Here is a 16,802-nt window from a genome sequence, read left to right on the forward strand (position 1 = left end):
CTCCCTGCCTATATACCCTTCATTGAAAATCGCCCCCCCTTTCCCTCAGTAAGTGGGTTCGTGGGTGCAAACACATACACAGAAATCCTAAGGAAGGTATAGACCTGAAAGGCCATAATCGTACTGAGTGAGTCTGTTTCCCTAGGTCAGCTGACTGGCTCCCATGGACCCCTAACCCAATTCACAGGCTGGCCTTAGCCAATCAGCTGCTTTCTCTCTAGACTTCTAAAATGAAGAGACTCAGGCAGCATTGGGCCCTGGAACAGGAGAAAAAGACTCACTTTTCATTGAAATTGTCCCCCACCCACCTCAAACACGTACACAGACGCAGAGCAAACCCATCCCTTCCCTCCAGCACATGACTCCTTGGAGGACAGTTGCTATCCGAAAAAAAAAAAATTGGGGTTCTGTTAGGAAGAGAGCATGCCAAAAGAGAAGTTTGGTAGGCTGCAGTGTCTGCTACAGAAGAAAGAAAGAAAGCCGTCTCTGTCAGGACCATCATCTACAAATATTTAGCTGTTTTACACTCCTCAGAGTGACTACTGTTTAGGATAACTTCTTATCAAATGATAATATTAATGAACATATATTTACTCTGTGTCAGGTACTGTTTTAAGTGCTTTACATGTACTGACTCATTTAAATTTCACATCAGGGGCGCCTGGGTGGCACAGTGGTTAAGCGTCTGCCTTCGGCTCAGGGCATGATTCCGGCGTTCTGGGATCGAGCCCCACATGAGGCTCCTCCGCTATGAGCCTGCTTCTTCCTCTCCCACTCCCCCTGCTTGTGTTCCCTCTCTCTCTGGCTGTCTCTATCTCTGTCGAATAAATAAATAAAATAAAAAAAATAAATTTCACATCAACTTTATGAGGTGGTACCATCATCATTCACATGCTATAGTAGGGAAACCTCAATGGAGAGGTTGAGTAACTTGCCTAAGGTCACACAGTGAGTAACTGAAGGAGTTGGATTTGAACCCAGCAGTTTGATTCCCGTTAACTGTGATGATGCATTGTTGTTGTATTGGAATTGCCAGCTTCATGTGAGGCTGGTATCTGGCAGGATAGAAGTAAAACCTTGTCCTATAAAGACCCCCGTCTGCAGTGAATTCTCCAACAAAACAAAGGCATAAACATTCTGGGTTTAATGAGTTTAAATGTCATTCTTTCTCTTTTATTTTTTTAAGATTTATTTATTTACTTATTTATTTGAGAGAGAGAGTGAGCAGGGGGAGAGCAGAGGGAGAGGGAGGAGAGAAGCAGACTCCCCACTGAGTGCCCAGCCTGATGCGGGGCTGGATCTCAGGACCCCGAAATCAGGATCTGGGCCAAAATCAAGAGTCAGAGGCTTACTCGATGGAGGCACCCAGGCACCCCATCATTCTTTCTTTTTTAAAGTGTAATAATTATTAGATGCCATTTACAGCTGCTGAGATATATCTGTGATTAAAAGAGAGAGCTCAAAATTAGAAAAAAGATGGAAAATCGGAGGAAGAGATCGAAATGGGAGAATGAGAGAGTATAAAAATTAAGGCAAATTTAAAGCAAAGATATGGGAATAAAAACTTAGAAAGAATAACATTGTAAGTGAGAAGTTTCTAAAATCCATACTTGAAGTAGCATATGTTGAATAGGAAATAAAAGAAACAAAAGAGCAAAGAACTAGAAAATAAAAGAAATAAATCTAAAAAATTAAGAGTTACATGTTGATAGATACTGATAAAAGAAAATGAACAGTTAGAAGTATTCAAAAAGGTGAGATTTTTAAATAGGAGCTGGAAGGTAAGATAAATTAAGGTAAAGGCAAAGGGCTATGAGGCAAAAAGTGGGAAGGATCTAGAAGGATTTATATTTAAAAAGCTAAGAGAAAAATAATACCCATAAAGATAGAGGGAAAAGAAAAAAAGTATATATTTTTTAAACTAAGTTAAAGACAGATAAGAACAAAACCAAAATGAACCAGCAAGTGGGAAATAGTGGTCTGGGTGGGGCTAATTGCTGGAATTGAGGAGGCCAAGATGAATTGATATGGCGATGATGAGACATACTTTCTGCTCACCCAACACTCAGCCGGCAGCGCTATCAGCCCGCACACGTAAAGACGGCCCTTGACTCCATCCCACAGCTGACTGGGTCCTTCCAAAGTCATACCCCTAGGCCAGCAAACACTCCTTTACTTTGGTTCTTGGAATATGTTCAATTCTACCTTAGTTTTTCTTCAACATATTTAATAGTCCTTTTGTTATCTTTTCCTTCCTTCAAGCTGAAATTCACATGGGAAAGGCAATCAAACATGTTGTTGTTGAATGGATTTATTCCATCGTATTTCCTTGAAGTTCTTGTGGTGTTTGGTTATTACACTGTTTGTTTTCTCTCTCACACACGCTGTCTCTATCACCCAGCTTCAATTTTGATGTTCTAACACTTCTTACGGATTCTGGGTGGCTTGGTTATTTGCTTCTTTCAGTGTAATTAGTAGTAATGGGATTGGATGGGGGGGGAATGAGACAATCTACAGGACTTGTTCTTGGACTGGGCTGTAAGGTGAGGGTGTGGTGGGGGGGGGAGTCGAGGAGTCATGGATGGCTCTTAGGTGTCTGGGTTTCTGTGACCAGGTAATGTTAGTATAAAAGACCAAGTTGGGGGGGGGGTGGTTAGGAATCAGGGTCAGGCTGGACCTGGAAAACTCTGGGGCACGATAGCTGTCTATAATCCTTAAACTCCCAGGAAAGCTTGAATTTCATAATAGACACAATCCCTCCCAATGCCAAAATGGAATTTTTCTGGAGGTAGCAGATGGCTCACTGTATATACCAACAGCGCATGGTAACCCTGGTCCTCTGTGTATATTCTGGACATTTCTCAAAGCATTTTGCATTATTAATTGGCTATCCATTATCCAGAGATCAAAGTCAGACAAAGCTCATCATCTGGAACCTTCCATGCCCACACCATGCTAGAAATACAGAGTTCACCCACAACTCCTTGCAGTTCTCTAAAAATATGCCCTTTACAGCAATGATAAGTCTCTTGAGGAGCCATTGAAATCTCCTGGAACCCCAGCCAAGTTGAGACTAATGAATCACCTTGGCCCTTCAACAGAACACGATTCTTTAGAATTGATGCTCTATTCAAGGGTGCCAGGAGAATGCGGGATAGACTTTATCTATTGTACTTTATGGATTTGGGGCTTCTTTTTGTCTACACTACAAGTTGACTTTGCCCCTTCAGTTCACAGAACAATTGATTTAGCTTCCTTTTCTCAAATTGTCACCATTTTCTGGTCCTGCCTTACTTATGTTACACCTAGGCTCCCTTGGCTGATATTTTGGGTGATTTAAACTTTTCAGCCTCACATTTTGAATTTCTTGGTTTACTACCACAGATGGCTGGTCACATCCATTGTGGATAAATTTACAGTCTCTTAGAGAATATTCCTCTTCTGGGTAAGCTTGTTGTAATACTTGATTTAATGGGAATGAAGTGGTTCTGGACTGGAGGTATGCGGCAAGCCTCTCACCCCAAGTCACTCTGCACTGTGACTTTACAGTTGTGGTTTTCCTTTGGCCCACATAAGGAAGCCCAGAGCTCACTCTACTTAGATGATGTGGGAACACGTCCACCCAGCCCTGCAGCCTTCACACTGGCTGACACCACACTTTCTGTCAGCTGTCCCCAAACGGGATCTGCCTGTTGTACTTACGCATAATAATTGTCCTTCCTTTACTCTTGTCCTTGCTCATCTATTCCTGCTTCTAATATTTTTGGTTTCTTTGGCTTCATCTTTCCTTTCTGGCTCTGAAACCCCAGCTTTTATGTTACTAATCCTTTGATGGGTCGTCCCATCCCTGGCCCCATTGGGCCCTGTCCCACCTATTGAATCACTGTACCTTTGCCAATCACTGCCTCCTGCCCCTGCTGGACTTCTTTCATCTCATCTACAGTTTGAACAGACAAGTTTTGTCTACATCACAGTTTTGTGGGGGATTCTGACCTGTGTGAACATTAAAAACCAAAGGCTCAGGTGCCTGGGTGGCTGAGTTTGTTAAGGTTCTGACTCTTGATTTTGGCTGAGGTCATCATCTCAGGGCCCCGGGGATCAAGCCTCGGGTCAGGCTCCACGCTCAAAGGGTGGTGCGCATGTCTGCTTAAGCATTTTCTCTCACTCTCCCTCTCCCTCTTCCCCTGGTCTTTCTCTCCCTCTGCCCCCTCCTGCACATGCACTCTCTCGCTAAAATAAAGAAATCTTTATCTTATTAAATATTTTATTTAATTATTTGTCAGAGAGAGAAAGAGAGAGAGAGCGTGCACAAGGAGGGGGAGCAGCAGGCAGAGGGAGAATCAGGCTCCTCTCTGAGCAGACAGCCCAATGTGGGGCTTGATTCCAGGACCCTGGGATCATGACCTGACCTGAAGGCAGATGCTTAATGGACTGAGCCAACCAGGCATCCCTTAAATAAAGAAATCTTAAAAAAAAAAAAAAAAAAAAAGAATTAGTAGAGGAATCCTGAAATTTACAAATACTTTCAAAAACATTAGGCACTCAGGAACAATTTAATGCATCTCTTTTCCTTGTTTGAATATGGAGCATATGATGTTGGACTCCTTCACTACACAGATTCAAGCCACTGTCGATTTTGACACCATATTCCTGAATTTTGATTTTTTATGGTCCCCACTAGGCACTTGATGGCCATATCATGACACTGATGACCACATCCTTACTGCAATTCTTTCCTCGCCTGCAGTCTTCTCAGCAGTCCTTAACCGACCATTCTTTTTTTTTTTTTTAAAGATTTTATTTATTTATTCTATAGAGATAGAGACAGCCAACGAGAGAGGGAACACAAGCAGGGGGAGTGGGAGAGGAAGAAGCAGGCTCATAGCGGAGGAGCCTGATGTGGGGCTCGATCCATGACGCCGGGATCACGCCCTGAGCCGAAGGCAGACGCTTAACCGCTATGCCACCCAGGCGCCCCCCAACCGACCATTCTGATTGCTCTTTGGAGGTTCCTTTTCCTTTGTTCACACCTACAATGTTGGTGTTTTCTTAGGCTCCATCCCTCTGTACACACTTCCCTGGGCAGGCCACACTGACCTTTCAGTGGGTTTCTCAACAAAGCCGACTTTCTCTCTTACCGAAAAACTCCTCCCTACCCTTTTACTTGTTTGAAGTCTCCACCGTCGGTTTTTCCCCACCCGTGTCTGGGTAGGCCCCGCGGCCTTTACTTAGCCCACCCAGGTAAGCAGCACCCGTCTGCCTGCCCTCCCATCAGTCTGTGCATTCTGATGTTAGGGACCACGCCGAGATCGCCCCTCTCTGCATCTCCAGTGCCAGCCCTGTTCCGGGGCTTTAGCCCGCGTCCAAAAACGGAATGCCTACTAAATAAAAGAACGAGTAAAACCCTGTCCCACGAAAGGGCCGGGGTGACTACAACTGCGGGCCTACAAGCCGGGCGGTAGAGCAGAACCCCCCAGCGGGGGGCTGAGGCGGCCGGGGTCGGGCAGTAAGGTTTCTTACAGGTCGCCTAGATAGAGCCACAGGCTACAGCCCTTCTCCCCCGCGAGGCGAGACCGGAGAAGTCGCATCGGCCCTTCGCCAGCCCCTGCCAGCCGCCCCACCCCCTGCAGCCGAACGCCCGCCGACCACCGCTTCCCCCGCGCTCTTGCTGCGCGCGTCGCTCTTGGCCCCGTTGGGCCACCGTTGCTCTCTACACCGCCGCGCCCCTGACCCGGAAGAGCATTCTCCTTAGCAACTGTGGGACCGCCGCGGCGCCAGCCTCCCGGGAGCAACGGTGAGGCCTCCCCGCCCCTTTCCCGCGCGCCTCACCTCGACCCCTTCCCTGGACCGGCCCCAGGTCTGGTCTGCCTGGTCTCCGCAGCCCTTACAGGGGCACTTGCGGCAGGGGCAGCGGCCCCGGGCGAACGCCCTCCGCCTCTGGCATCGCTGTCCGGCTCCAGCGTCGCCCCTGCCCACCACCAGCCCCCAGCTCTCGGCCGACCCGGCCTGCCGGGTCCGGCTCTTCGGGCCGGTCCTCCCTTGTAGCCCCCTCAGGGGCGCGGTTAGGAAAGCCAGAATTAAACAGAGCCTGTTGCTATAAAGAGGACGCTTCCCGAGGCTCCGGTCACTTGTGGACGCGTTCGCATGGGTCCTGATACAGATGTTCGGGACTGGCAGGGATGGAGCGTTTGAGGAGCCTTAAACAGCAGCCACTTAACTAGAATACTTGATGTTTGCCTGCTGCTTTGCGCTTTCCAAAGTGATGTATTTTATCTGCTTTGTTGTCGTGGAGACTCATGTAATTGAACATTTCGAACTGATCCTTTTCCGGAGATGACGTTTTCTGTTTTTAGTGATGTGCGGTTAGTATTATGTAGCTTAGATTTTGTGTCTTCCAATCATCTACAGAAGGAACTCTCCCTGGGACTGATTAAGTTTGGGAAAAATTTCAAGTGAAATTTGCTACGTTGAAAAAAGTAGGGGCAGGTGTTGTTAATATCTCTGACTTATATTTGAAAAGATACCGTGACACTGAAAACCTCCCTCGATTGAATTTGTAGGTGTGGTACTAAGAAAACTCTAAACCTTGTTTGAACATTGTTGGATAACGACTTTATGCTTAATCTAATGATGCAGCTAAAACTGAGGCATGTGAAAAATTTTCAGGAATGACATTTCAGGAATGACATTTGCAGGAATTTCTATACCAAAATCCACTATTCAACGCAGTATAATTTCGTATCAGTTCAATAAGTATTTAATAAGCACCCACAGTGTTATATTATGTGAAAGGATATACAATAAGAGTGTATATATTAAATTATTGGGAAAACTATAAAGTAGCATTTGTTTAAATGCAAAATCAGAGGGAGGAGAGATCAGTGTGGGCTGGAATTTTCTGTATTATGTTTATGGATTATATCTCTAAAGTATGGATACTGTTTTTATTTGTAGTGGAGGGGACAGGGAATCCTAAATAGTTTCTTATGTTCTTAAGGGTTTTGGGAAATAGTTGCAAGTGACATTTGGTAGTTTTTATTTAACGCTCTACGGTTCTTGATTGCAGTATCTGTTTCTTTCACTCTTAGTACAAACCTGGCATTTTTCCTGTTTGAGATCTAAATGAATATGACTTATAGTAGGGGGCTTTGTCACTTAAGAGATTCATTCCTTTGCTTCTGTGATGGTTTTACTTTTATGAGTCACCATAGTTTTCAGTAGAGTTGGTTACTAGGTCATATGTACTTAAGACGCTTGTGAAATGTTGCTCTTTATTCATTTGACAGGTATTTCTAGAGTGCCCCCATGTATCAGGCATTGTATCAAGAAATACCAAAAACAAGTTGCTCAGCAAGTAGTAATTCTGCTTTATCTACGGTGTGTGTGTGTATTTGTGTGTTTTACTTATCAGCCTTTGATGCTCAGCATTTGCCTAGAGAAATGTATTTTTTTTCCTTAAGGATTGAATAGGGATTTTAGGTTTAATTACTTTGGACATCCTCCAAAGATTCATTAAGGAAACCTCTTAGGAGGTTTCATTGCTTTCTTATAGTTTTAGCGCCCATTTATTCACTTGTTCAACAAATATTTGAGTGTTTATTGGGTACACCATGTTTGGCCTTGGAAATTAGGGGGAGTGAATGCATCTCTGGCCCCGGTATTCAGCAGATGATACCAAATAATCATGTGAATGTAAAACTGCAACAGTGACACTATTTGATTTAGGGAACTCACTGGAAAGACATTTATTTGAACTAAGATCTGAAGGATGCACAGGAAAGGAAGAGTGTTCCAGTCAGAGCAAATAGCAAGGGCAAAGATGGTGGGGTTCATGGGGAGGATGGGGATTTAGGGTGCAGCTCTATGTAGAAAACAGGAAGAGTGTTGAAGAATCTGGTGGGAGAGGGGGACTGGCCCTTGTAAACAGGTTGAGTTTTTCTTTATTTTTGGAGTAAAGAGAAGCCTGTGTAGAGTTTTACTTAGAGACTTAGGCTGGATTGCAGATGGGGATGACACAGATTGTGTTTAAGTAGTCTGCTTTGTATTTCTATTGCTTAGTATTTGTATTGTCTATTTCCTTATTTCCTCAACATGCTCCCTCAGCTTTGTTTTAGTTAGAGGAAGCTTCCATGTCCTACCAGCGAGATGTGTCCACTTTTTTTTTTTTAATTGGGACAAAAAGAATTTTAGGGATTAGTATTGGACATTTAGAAATTAGTTGATTTGAAATATTTTTGCATCAGTATGACTGCTAGGGCGCTAACTTCTGTGACTTTTTTTAAGATTTGTTTTATTTGAGAGAAAGGGAGTGAGCGAGCGCATGAGAGCACATAGTGGGAGGGAGGGTTAGAGGGAGAGGGAGAGAGAGTCTTAAGTAGACTCCACTGAGTGCGGAGCTGGAGGTCGGGCTCAGTCTCAGGACCCAGAGATCATGACCTGAGCCGAAACCAAGAGTTGGACGCTTAACCAACTGCGCCACCCAAGTCCTCCTGTGATTGTTTCTTTTTAATTGTAGTAATAAAAACACATAATATAAAACTTACCCTCTTAACCATTTTTAAATGTACAGTTCAGTGATGTTAACTATATTTCACTAGGACTTTTTTGTCTTGCAAAACTGAAACTCTGTACCCATTGAACAATTCCCTATTTCTATCCCCCCCCACGAGCTTCTGGTGAGTTTGAGTTTTATTGCTGTAAATGTTTTTTAAGAATCATATTTCTGGGTGTTATACACAACTAATGAATCATCGAGCCTTACATCGAAAACCGTGGATGTACTGTATGGTGACTAACATAATATAATAAAAAATCATTATTAAAAAAAAAAAGAATCATATTTGTACCACATTTTATAGTACTCATCTCAGAATGCCTTCAGACCGGTTGATTTTGGATATTGGACTGGAAATGATTTTGAGATGGCTCAATATTTTAAGTACAAAAAAGTATAAGAAAGCATTTTCTCGGGTAGGGGAGACTTGTAAACTTTTATTTTCAGTTTCCCAATTTATCTTAGACTTTGGATTCCTGCAGTGTTGTAGAACTAGCCTTAGAGAATCCAGTTTTTAGAATGTCCTTTGAACCTTCAGAAATTTTTTTTTTGTTTTATATGAGGAGTTGCTGTGGGAAGTAAAGTTCATTTTCATTCCAATACCACCGGGCACATGCACAAGTCAGACTGTGAGTGGGCCTGGAATGGTTCCATAGATCCCTCTGAGGTCCAGCCATCTGTGGCATTACTGGCAATGTCAGGGAGACAGCCAGAATTCTTGTTGTCTTTATTAGATGGAGGCTGGTGGAGCTGCACGAGACGCTCCTTTGTGTCACGTTACGGGACATAGAAGGATTTGATAAGGACTTTTCAGATAGCACTTTGTTTGGAACCATAGCAAGGACTTGATGCCCCAGAGTTGTAATTATGCGATTAACTCTCACATTGAGGCTGGAAGTGGTCAGGTTGTTAGTCCAAAGAAATTTATTTTCCTACTTTCTTTTTTATTGTGGTAAAATTTACTGTCTTAACATTTTTAAGTATATGGTTCAGTGGTATTAAATACATTCATAATGTGCAAACATCACCACCATCCATCTCCATAACTTTCTCATCTTTTTTTTTTTTTTTTTAAGATTTTATCTATTTATTTGACAGAGAGCAAGAGAGCACAAGCTAGGGGAGTGGCAGAGGGAGAAGGAGAAGCAGACTCCCCGCTGAGCAGGGAGCCTGATGCAGGGCTTGATCCCAGGACCCTGGGATGACCTGAGCTGATGACAGAACTTAACTGACTGAGCCACCCACGCGCCCCCCATGACTGTTTTTCATCTTGTAAAACTTAAACTTTATGTCCATTAAACAATTTTGTATTCCCTCTCCCCAGCTTCTGGCAACCACTATTCCGCCTTCTGTCTCTATGATTTTGGGTACTCTGTGTACCTCAGAAGTGGAACTATACAGTAGTTATCTTTTTGTGACTGGCTTATTTCATTTAGCATAATATTCTTAAGGTTCATCCATGTTGTAGCATATGTCAGAATTTCCTCCTTTTTAAAGGCTGAATAATCTATTATATGTATATACCACATTTTGCTTATCCGTTCAACTCTTGATGAACACTTGGGCTGCTTCCACGTTTTAGCTATTGTGAGTGATGCTGCTATGAACATGGGAGTACCATCCAACTACTATTTTTTTTTTTTTTAACATTTTATTTATTTATTTGGCAGAGAGAGAGCACAAGCAGGGGAAGCAGCAGGGAGAGGGAGAAGCAGACTCCCGGCTGAGAAGGGAGCCTGATGTATGGCTCAGTCCCAGGATCCTGGGATCATGACCTGAGCTGAAGGCAGATGCTTACCTGACTGAGCCACCCAGGCGCCCCAACATCCAGCTACTTTTAATTCCTTTCTTACGTCCTAATACAGCTGCCTCTGGGATGCACTAATGTCGGCAGACAAGAGACAGTGTTCACACAAAGTACAGTGAAAATGTCACTGATGACACCTGGGGCTGATAGGGGCTGATGGAGGTACCTTGCCTCAGAAAATGCCTTCTAATTAGAAAGTAAAGAAGAGGACAGGGGTTATTGTTTATGGAGCCCTCTCCCCTCCTGTATGTCAAATAATTCATATGCCTTATGTCATTTAATACCAATTGTTCAATGAGAAAGATGGTGTTGACTCTTATACTGATAAGAAAATTGAGGCTCAGGGAGTTAAGTCATAAGGCAGTATGTGTTAGGACCAAAGTATGCAACCATGTCTTTCTGATTCCAAAGCCCGTATTCCTTCCACAGCACTGCCTCATGCAACTTCTCTAAATCAGGTTCTGACTTCAGCATAAATGCTGGGCTTGAGAATATCAACATAAATACTATAGGGACTATAAAGAAAAGGGCAAGTAATGAAATAGGCTGACGTAGTAGGGAGTTTAAAAAATCTTTAAAATGAAGGAAGATATTGTTAGAGTATCTGGTAGACTGGAGAGTTTGGGTACCCAACCCAGGAGGAAGCAGAAAATCATGATGCTAATTGAGGAACTCTGCTCTTTAGGTTCCTCGGCAGGTTTTCTTTAAAGAAATTGGATTGTTTCTACCTCCCATTAGGCTTTGATGAGGAAGAGAGGTTTGTAGTGATTGTCTAGGTGCTGAGGGATTCAGAGAAAGGCCCCAGACATTTCTCTTTAACTTCTCATTTAGAGAGCATTTCTCCACATGGGAAACAGTTGCTTCTTTCTCTTTGCCATGGTCAGCTTTAATCCATTTTAAAGGATTGAATATGAAACTATAGCAACAGTTATGATACTAGGGAGGAGAAATAGCACATTATTATTTTTGTTTAATTCTACTTAAAAGCAACAATTTACATGGTTTGTTATTCTTTTTAGTTATTTTAAGTTTTTTAAATGAAAAAATATTTGAGTTGTTCAGAGCTCTTTTGCTCCAATAAGACATTTGTTTTCTTTATGATTTACTGAATTTTACTAGTTTAAATCAGTCTTTCTTAATAGTTCGGAAGTAAGGGTGCATTCTGAATTGTATGACTAAAATGCACAGTGTTAACAGGGAATAATTTTATATTAATGAATTAGGACCCAATTTGTAATTGAAGGATTATTAATTGCTGGTTATGACTATACTTTTTAAAGCTGACGTACTGAGGAATAGTTGACATATTACAAGCTGTATGTATTTAAGGTGTACAGTTTGTTAAGTTAAAAAAAATTTTTTTTAAAGCTTTTTAAGTATTCTCTATACCTGTCGTGGGGCTTGAACTCGTAACCCTGAGATCAGGAGTTGCATGTTCCACTGACTGAGCCAGCCAGATGCCCCCAGTTTGTTAAATTTGACATGTGTATATATTCATCATCACAAACAATATTGTGAATATATCCATCACCTTCATATCCCTGGCTCCTTGGCCCCCATCCCAGATAACCACAGATCTTTCTGTCACTGTATGTTAATTTTCACTTCCTAGAATTTCCTAGAATTTTATATAAATGGAATCATACAGCATGTAGTTATAGTGCATCAGTAGTTGATTACTCTTTAATGCTAGTAATATTCCTTTGTATGGGTGTACCACAGTTTACTAAATCATTCACTTTGGACATATTGGTTGCTTCCAGTTTTTAACTGGTAACGAAGGCTGCTAATGAAAATTTGTGTACAAGTCTTTGTGTGGACGTATACTTTTGTTTCTCTTTATATGGTATGCTTAACTTTGAAAGAAACTGTCAGTTTTCCAAGTACTATTTAGCATTCTCACCAGCAGTGTGTAAGAGGTCCAGTTCTTCGACATCCTTGTCAACACTTGGTATGGTCAGTCTTTTTAACTTCAGACATTGTAGTAGAGGTGTAGTGATACCTCATGGTGGTCTTGATTTGTCTTTCTCTAATGACTAGTGATGCTGAGTATCTTTTCATGAACTTATTTGTTAGCCATAAAGCTTCTTTGGTGAAATGTCTAGATCTTTTGTCCATTTTTAATTGGGTTCTGTGTTTTCTTATTACTGAGTTTTAGAAGTTCTTTATAAATTCTGGATGTAAATTCTTTTTCAGCAGGTATTTTTCCTAGTCTTCTTTATTCTCTTACTACTGTCTTTTGAAGAGCAAAAGCTCTTAATTTTAATAAAGTCCAAATTAGAATTTTTTTCTTTTGCTGATATTTTTGTTGCTTTACCTAAGAAATATTTTCCTAGTTAATATCACTGAAACATTCTCCTGTGTTCTAGGAGTTTTTGTTTTAGGTTTTAGATTTAGATCTACGATCCACTTTGAGTTATTTTTATGTATAGTAAAAAGTATGGATTAAAGTTCATTTTTTTTCACATATAGAACCCAATTGTTCTAGAATCATTTGTTGCAAAGGCTATTCCTTCAGTAAATTGCCTTCCACGTAGGTTGAAAAATCTCCTTATATATGTGTTCTATTTCTGGACTCTCTTCTGTTCCATTGATCTATTTGGCTTGATGCCAACACTACATTGATTTGATGACTATAGTTTTATAATAGGACTTGAAGTCAGATGGGGTAAGTCCTTCAGTTTTGCTGTGTTCTTTTTACAGATTTTGGCTCTTTGAGGTCTTTTTCATTTCTATATTAATTTTAGAATCAGCTTGTCAGCTTTTCCAAAAAGTCGGCTTGAGAATTTGAGATGGTATTATATCTATAGATCAGTTTGAGGAGAATTGCCATCTTTTTTTAAAAGATTTATTTTATGTATTTTTGAGAGAGAGAGTGCTTGCACATGCAAGTGGGGGAAGGGGCAAAGGGAGAGAATATCCAAGCAGACTCCTGAGCTCGGAGCCTGAGGCGGGGCTGGATCCCAGGACCCATGAGATCAGGACTTGAGCCAAAGCTTGAGTCAGATGCTTAACCAACTGAGCCACCCAGGTGCCCCAAGGAGAATTACCGTCTTAATGATGTCTTCCAATCCATGTAAATGCTGTAGTCTCCATTTATTTAGAATTTTTTAAAAATTTCTCTCAGCAATATTTTGTAGTTTTCACTGGGCAAATCTTGTACATCTTTTGTCAGAGTTATCCCTGTGTATTTCATATATATTTTCTAATTTATTATTTTTTAATTGTATAGTTGGCATACAATGTTACAAGAGTTTCAGGTGTACAACATAGTATATTTCATATTTTTTGATGCTATTGAAATGTTGGTTTTTCAAATTTGTGTTTTTGACTGTTGCCACTATATAGAAATATGATTGATTTTTGTACCCTGATCTTCTCTGTCAACTAGGATATGCTCACTTATTCCCTTGGCTTTTTAAAATAGATTCCACTGGATTGTTTATATAAAGATTATGTCACCTGTGAATACAATTTTCTTTTTTTCTAATCTTCTTTTTTTTTTTTTTTTTCTTATTGCACTGGATATAATTCCCAGTACAGTGTTAAATAGAAGCGATGAAAGCAGACATATTTGTCTTGTCTGATCTTAGGAAAAAAGAGCTCAGTCTTTCACCATTAAGTATGATGATAGCTGTAGACTTTTTATATATGTTCTTTGTCAGTGAGGAAGTTTCCTTCTATTCCTAGTTTGCTGAGAGATTATTTTTGAAAAGAAATTGTGTTTGACAAGTGCTTTTTCTGAGTCTACTGAGATGATCATATGGTTTTTCATTTTTAGTTTAATATGGTGAATTATATTGATTTTCAAATATTAGAACTAACATTGCATTCTTGAAATAAATCCTACTTTGTCCTGATGTCTTATTAGTTTTTTTTATATTGTTGGAATTGCAAAATTTTGTTAAAAAATTTTGTATCTACGGTTGTGACAGATACTGGTTTGAGATGTTTTTTCTTGTAGTGTCTTTTTGTTATGGTATCAGTGTAATGCTGGCACCTTGGATGAGTTGAAAAGTATCCTTTTCCTTTAATTTTCTGAAATAGTTTGCATCTGTTATTTTCTTTCTGCCTTAAGGACTTCCTTTGACGTTTCTAGTAATACAGATTTGCTGGTGATGATTATTTCAGCTTTCACATGTCTGGAAAAGTTTGTATTTTGCCTTTTTAAAGAAAGATTTTATTTATTTTAGAGAGTGAGCGAGCAGGGGGAGGGGCAGAAGGAGAAGGAGAGAGAGAATCTCAAGCAGACTCTGCACTGAGCACAGAGCCAATGAGGGGCTTGATCCCATGACCCTGATAATCATGACCTGAGCTGAAGCAAGAGTTGGATGGTTAACTGACTGTGCCACCCAGGTTCCCCTTGCCTCTATTCTTGAAAGATATATTTGCTACATAAAGAATTCTGGATTGACAGTTTTTTCCATTGGTGTTATAAGGATATATTTTTAAAAGATTTTATTTATTTGGCAGAGAGAGCACAAGCAGGGGGAGTGGCAAAGGGAGAGGGAGAAGCAGACTCCCCACTGAGCATGGAGACTCATGTGGGGCTCAATCCCAGGACTCTGGGATTGTGACCTGAGTTGAAAGCAGACGCTTAACTGTGCCTGTTGTAAGGATTTGGACTCACTGCCTTCTACCTTGCTTATGTCCGACAAGAGATCTGATATCCTTACCTCTGTTTCTCTGTACTTAGTGTGTATTTTTTCTCTGCTGCTTTTACAGTTTTCCCTTTCAACTGTTTTTAAGCAATTTAATTATAGTGTGTCTTACTATGGTTTTCTTTTGTGTGTGTGTGATTTGTGTATTAAACATCTTGTATTTGTGGTTCTGTAGTTTTTGTCAAATTTGGAAAACTTTTGGCTCTTATTTTTTCAAATATTTTTCTTTCTCCACTTCCCCTCCCCACTTTACAGATTTGAATTACACATATATTAGGTTGCTTGAAGTTGTCTCCTAGCTCTCTTAATTTTTTCTTTTTTCTTTGTTTTTCATTTTGGATAGTTCCTATTGCTTTATTAATTTTTTCTTCAGTAGTGTCTAATCTGTTGTTAATCCCATCCAGTGTATTTTTCATCTCAGGCATCAGAGTTTTTATCTCTAGACCCTGAGATCACTATCTGAGCCGAAAGCAAGAGTTGGATGCTTAATCAACTGTTCCACTTAGGTGCCCCAATATCTTTGATGTCTCTTAACCCATTCAGTCTTTCGTCTTTTTGAATATATGGAATACAGTTCTAATAACTATTACTTTCCTGTCCTTTTTTGTTATTTCCATACAATTCTACATTCTTTGTCTTTGTCTTTCTGTCTCTCTTTTTCTCTCTCACACACCTTATTTATTAAAGGAAGTAACGCGGGGCACCTGGGTGGCTCAGTCAGTTGAGTGTCTGATTCTTGATTTTGGCTCAGGTCATGATCTCAGGGTCGTGGGATTGAGCCCCTTGTCAGATTCTGCACTCAGTGCAGAGTCTGCTTGTCCCTCTCTCTCTGCTCCTCCCCTGCACACTCCCTTTCTCTGTCTCTAAAATAAATAAATAAAATCTTTAAAAAAATAAAGGAAGTAATGCAAGATATTTAATAATTTCTTTATCTTGTATGTTTGGAAACAGGCTTATGAAAGTTAGGTAGTTTGGTTTGGTCAGGGTTAGATAATTAATGTTCAGATATAAATCTAGGTTTTTCACAACGTCTGCCCTTTCTGTTGTTACTCCTGCCTCAATAGGAGGGATAAGACAAATACAGAACTAAAAATAGTAGGGAAGGCACCACAATAGAGAAGAATTATGCAGGATCATAGGGAGTATGTAGATTAAAAAGACTTCTGAGAATGCAGGAAGCTTTTGGGATGAAACCTGAAGGACAGGTAAGATTTTGCAGGTTGTTCTTTTTTTTTTTTTTAAAGTTTAAAAAAAATTATTTATTTGACACAGAGAGAGAGAGAGCACACAAGCAGGGGGAGCAACAGGCAGAGGGAGAGGGAGAAGCAGACTCCTCACTGAGCGAAGAGCTCGATGTGGGGCTCGATCCCAGGAACTGAGATCATGACCTGAGCCGAAGGCAGACCCTTAACTGACTGAGCCACGCAGGCCTTCACCCACGGCCCCCCGACTTTGCAGGTTGTTCTAATGAGGGTGAAGCATTTGAGGAGGAGAGAAGAGTGTATTGCAATATGTGGGTTTGGAAGATTGGGGCATGTGTTTACCTGAATTGGGTTTGAATATGGAAAGCAGATGACTAGGGAGGTTGGACTGAATTGTGGAGTATTTTTGATGTCTGACTTTAACACCACTTTTAATATATCTTGTCTCCAAATGCTCATGCTTCTGACACAGGGATGGTGTCTTTTGAAATTTCTTTTCATTACTTAGTACAGTTTTGTGTATAATTCACAGGTTTATTAACCGATTAATAACGTTTTCTTACTATAGTACACTTGGT

General features: G+C 40.8%; 1 protein-coding gene across 10 annotated transcripts in view; it reads left to right on the forward strand.

The window, feature by feature from the left end:
- The first annotated feature begins 5,688 nt into the window (after positions 1-5,688).
- Positions 5,689-16,802, forward strand: part of DIS3L2 (DIS3 like 3'-5' exoribonuclease 2) — a 344,026-nt gene continuing 332,912 nt past the window's right edge. For 8 of the 10 annotated variants that reach the window (XR_008956850.1, XR_007188480.2, XR_007188478.2 and 5 more), the window contains exon 1: positions 5,689-5,794. The gene's annotated coding sequence lies outside the window, so the exon portion shown is untranslated. Of the gene's footprint in view, positions 6,363-16,802 lie in introns of all 10 variants that reach the window. The other 2 variants (XM_057305620.1, XM_057305613.1) reach the window with 2 other exon arrangements.

The sequence above is a fragment of the Ursus arctos genome, unplaced genomic scaffold, assembly GCF_023065955.2.
Source record: "Ursus arctos isolate Adak ecotype North America unplaced genomic scaffold, UrsArc2.0 scaffold_1, whole genome shotgun sequence".
Lineage (NCBI taxonomy): Eukaryota > Metazoa > Chordata > Mammalia > Carnivora > Ursidae > Ursus > Ursus arctos.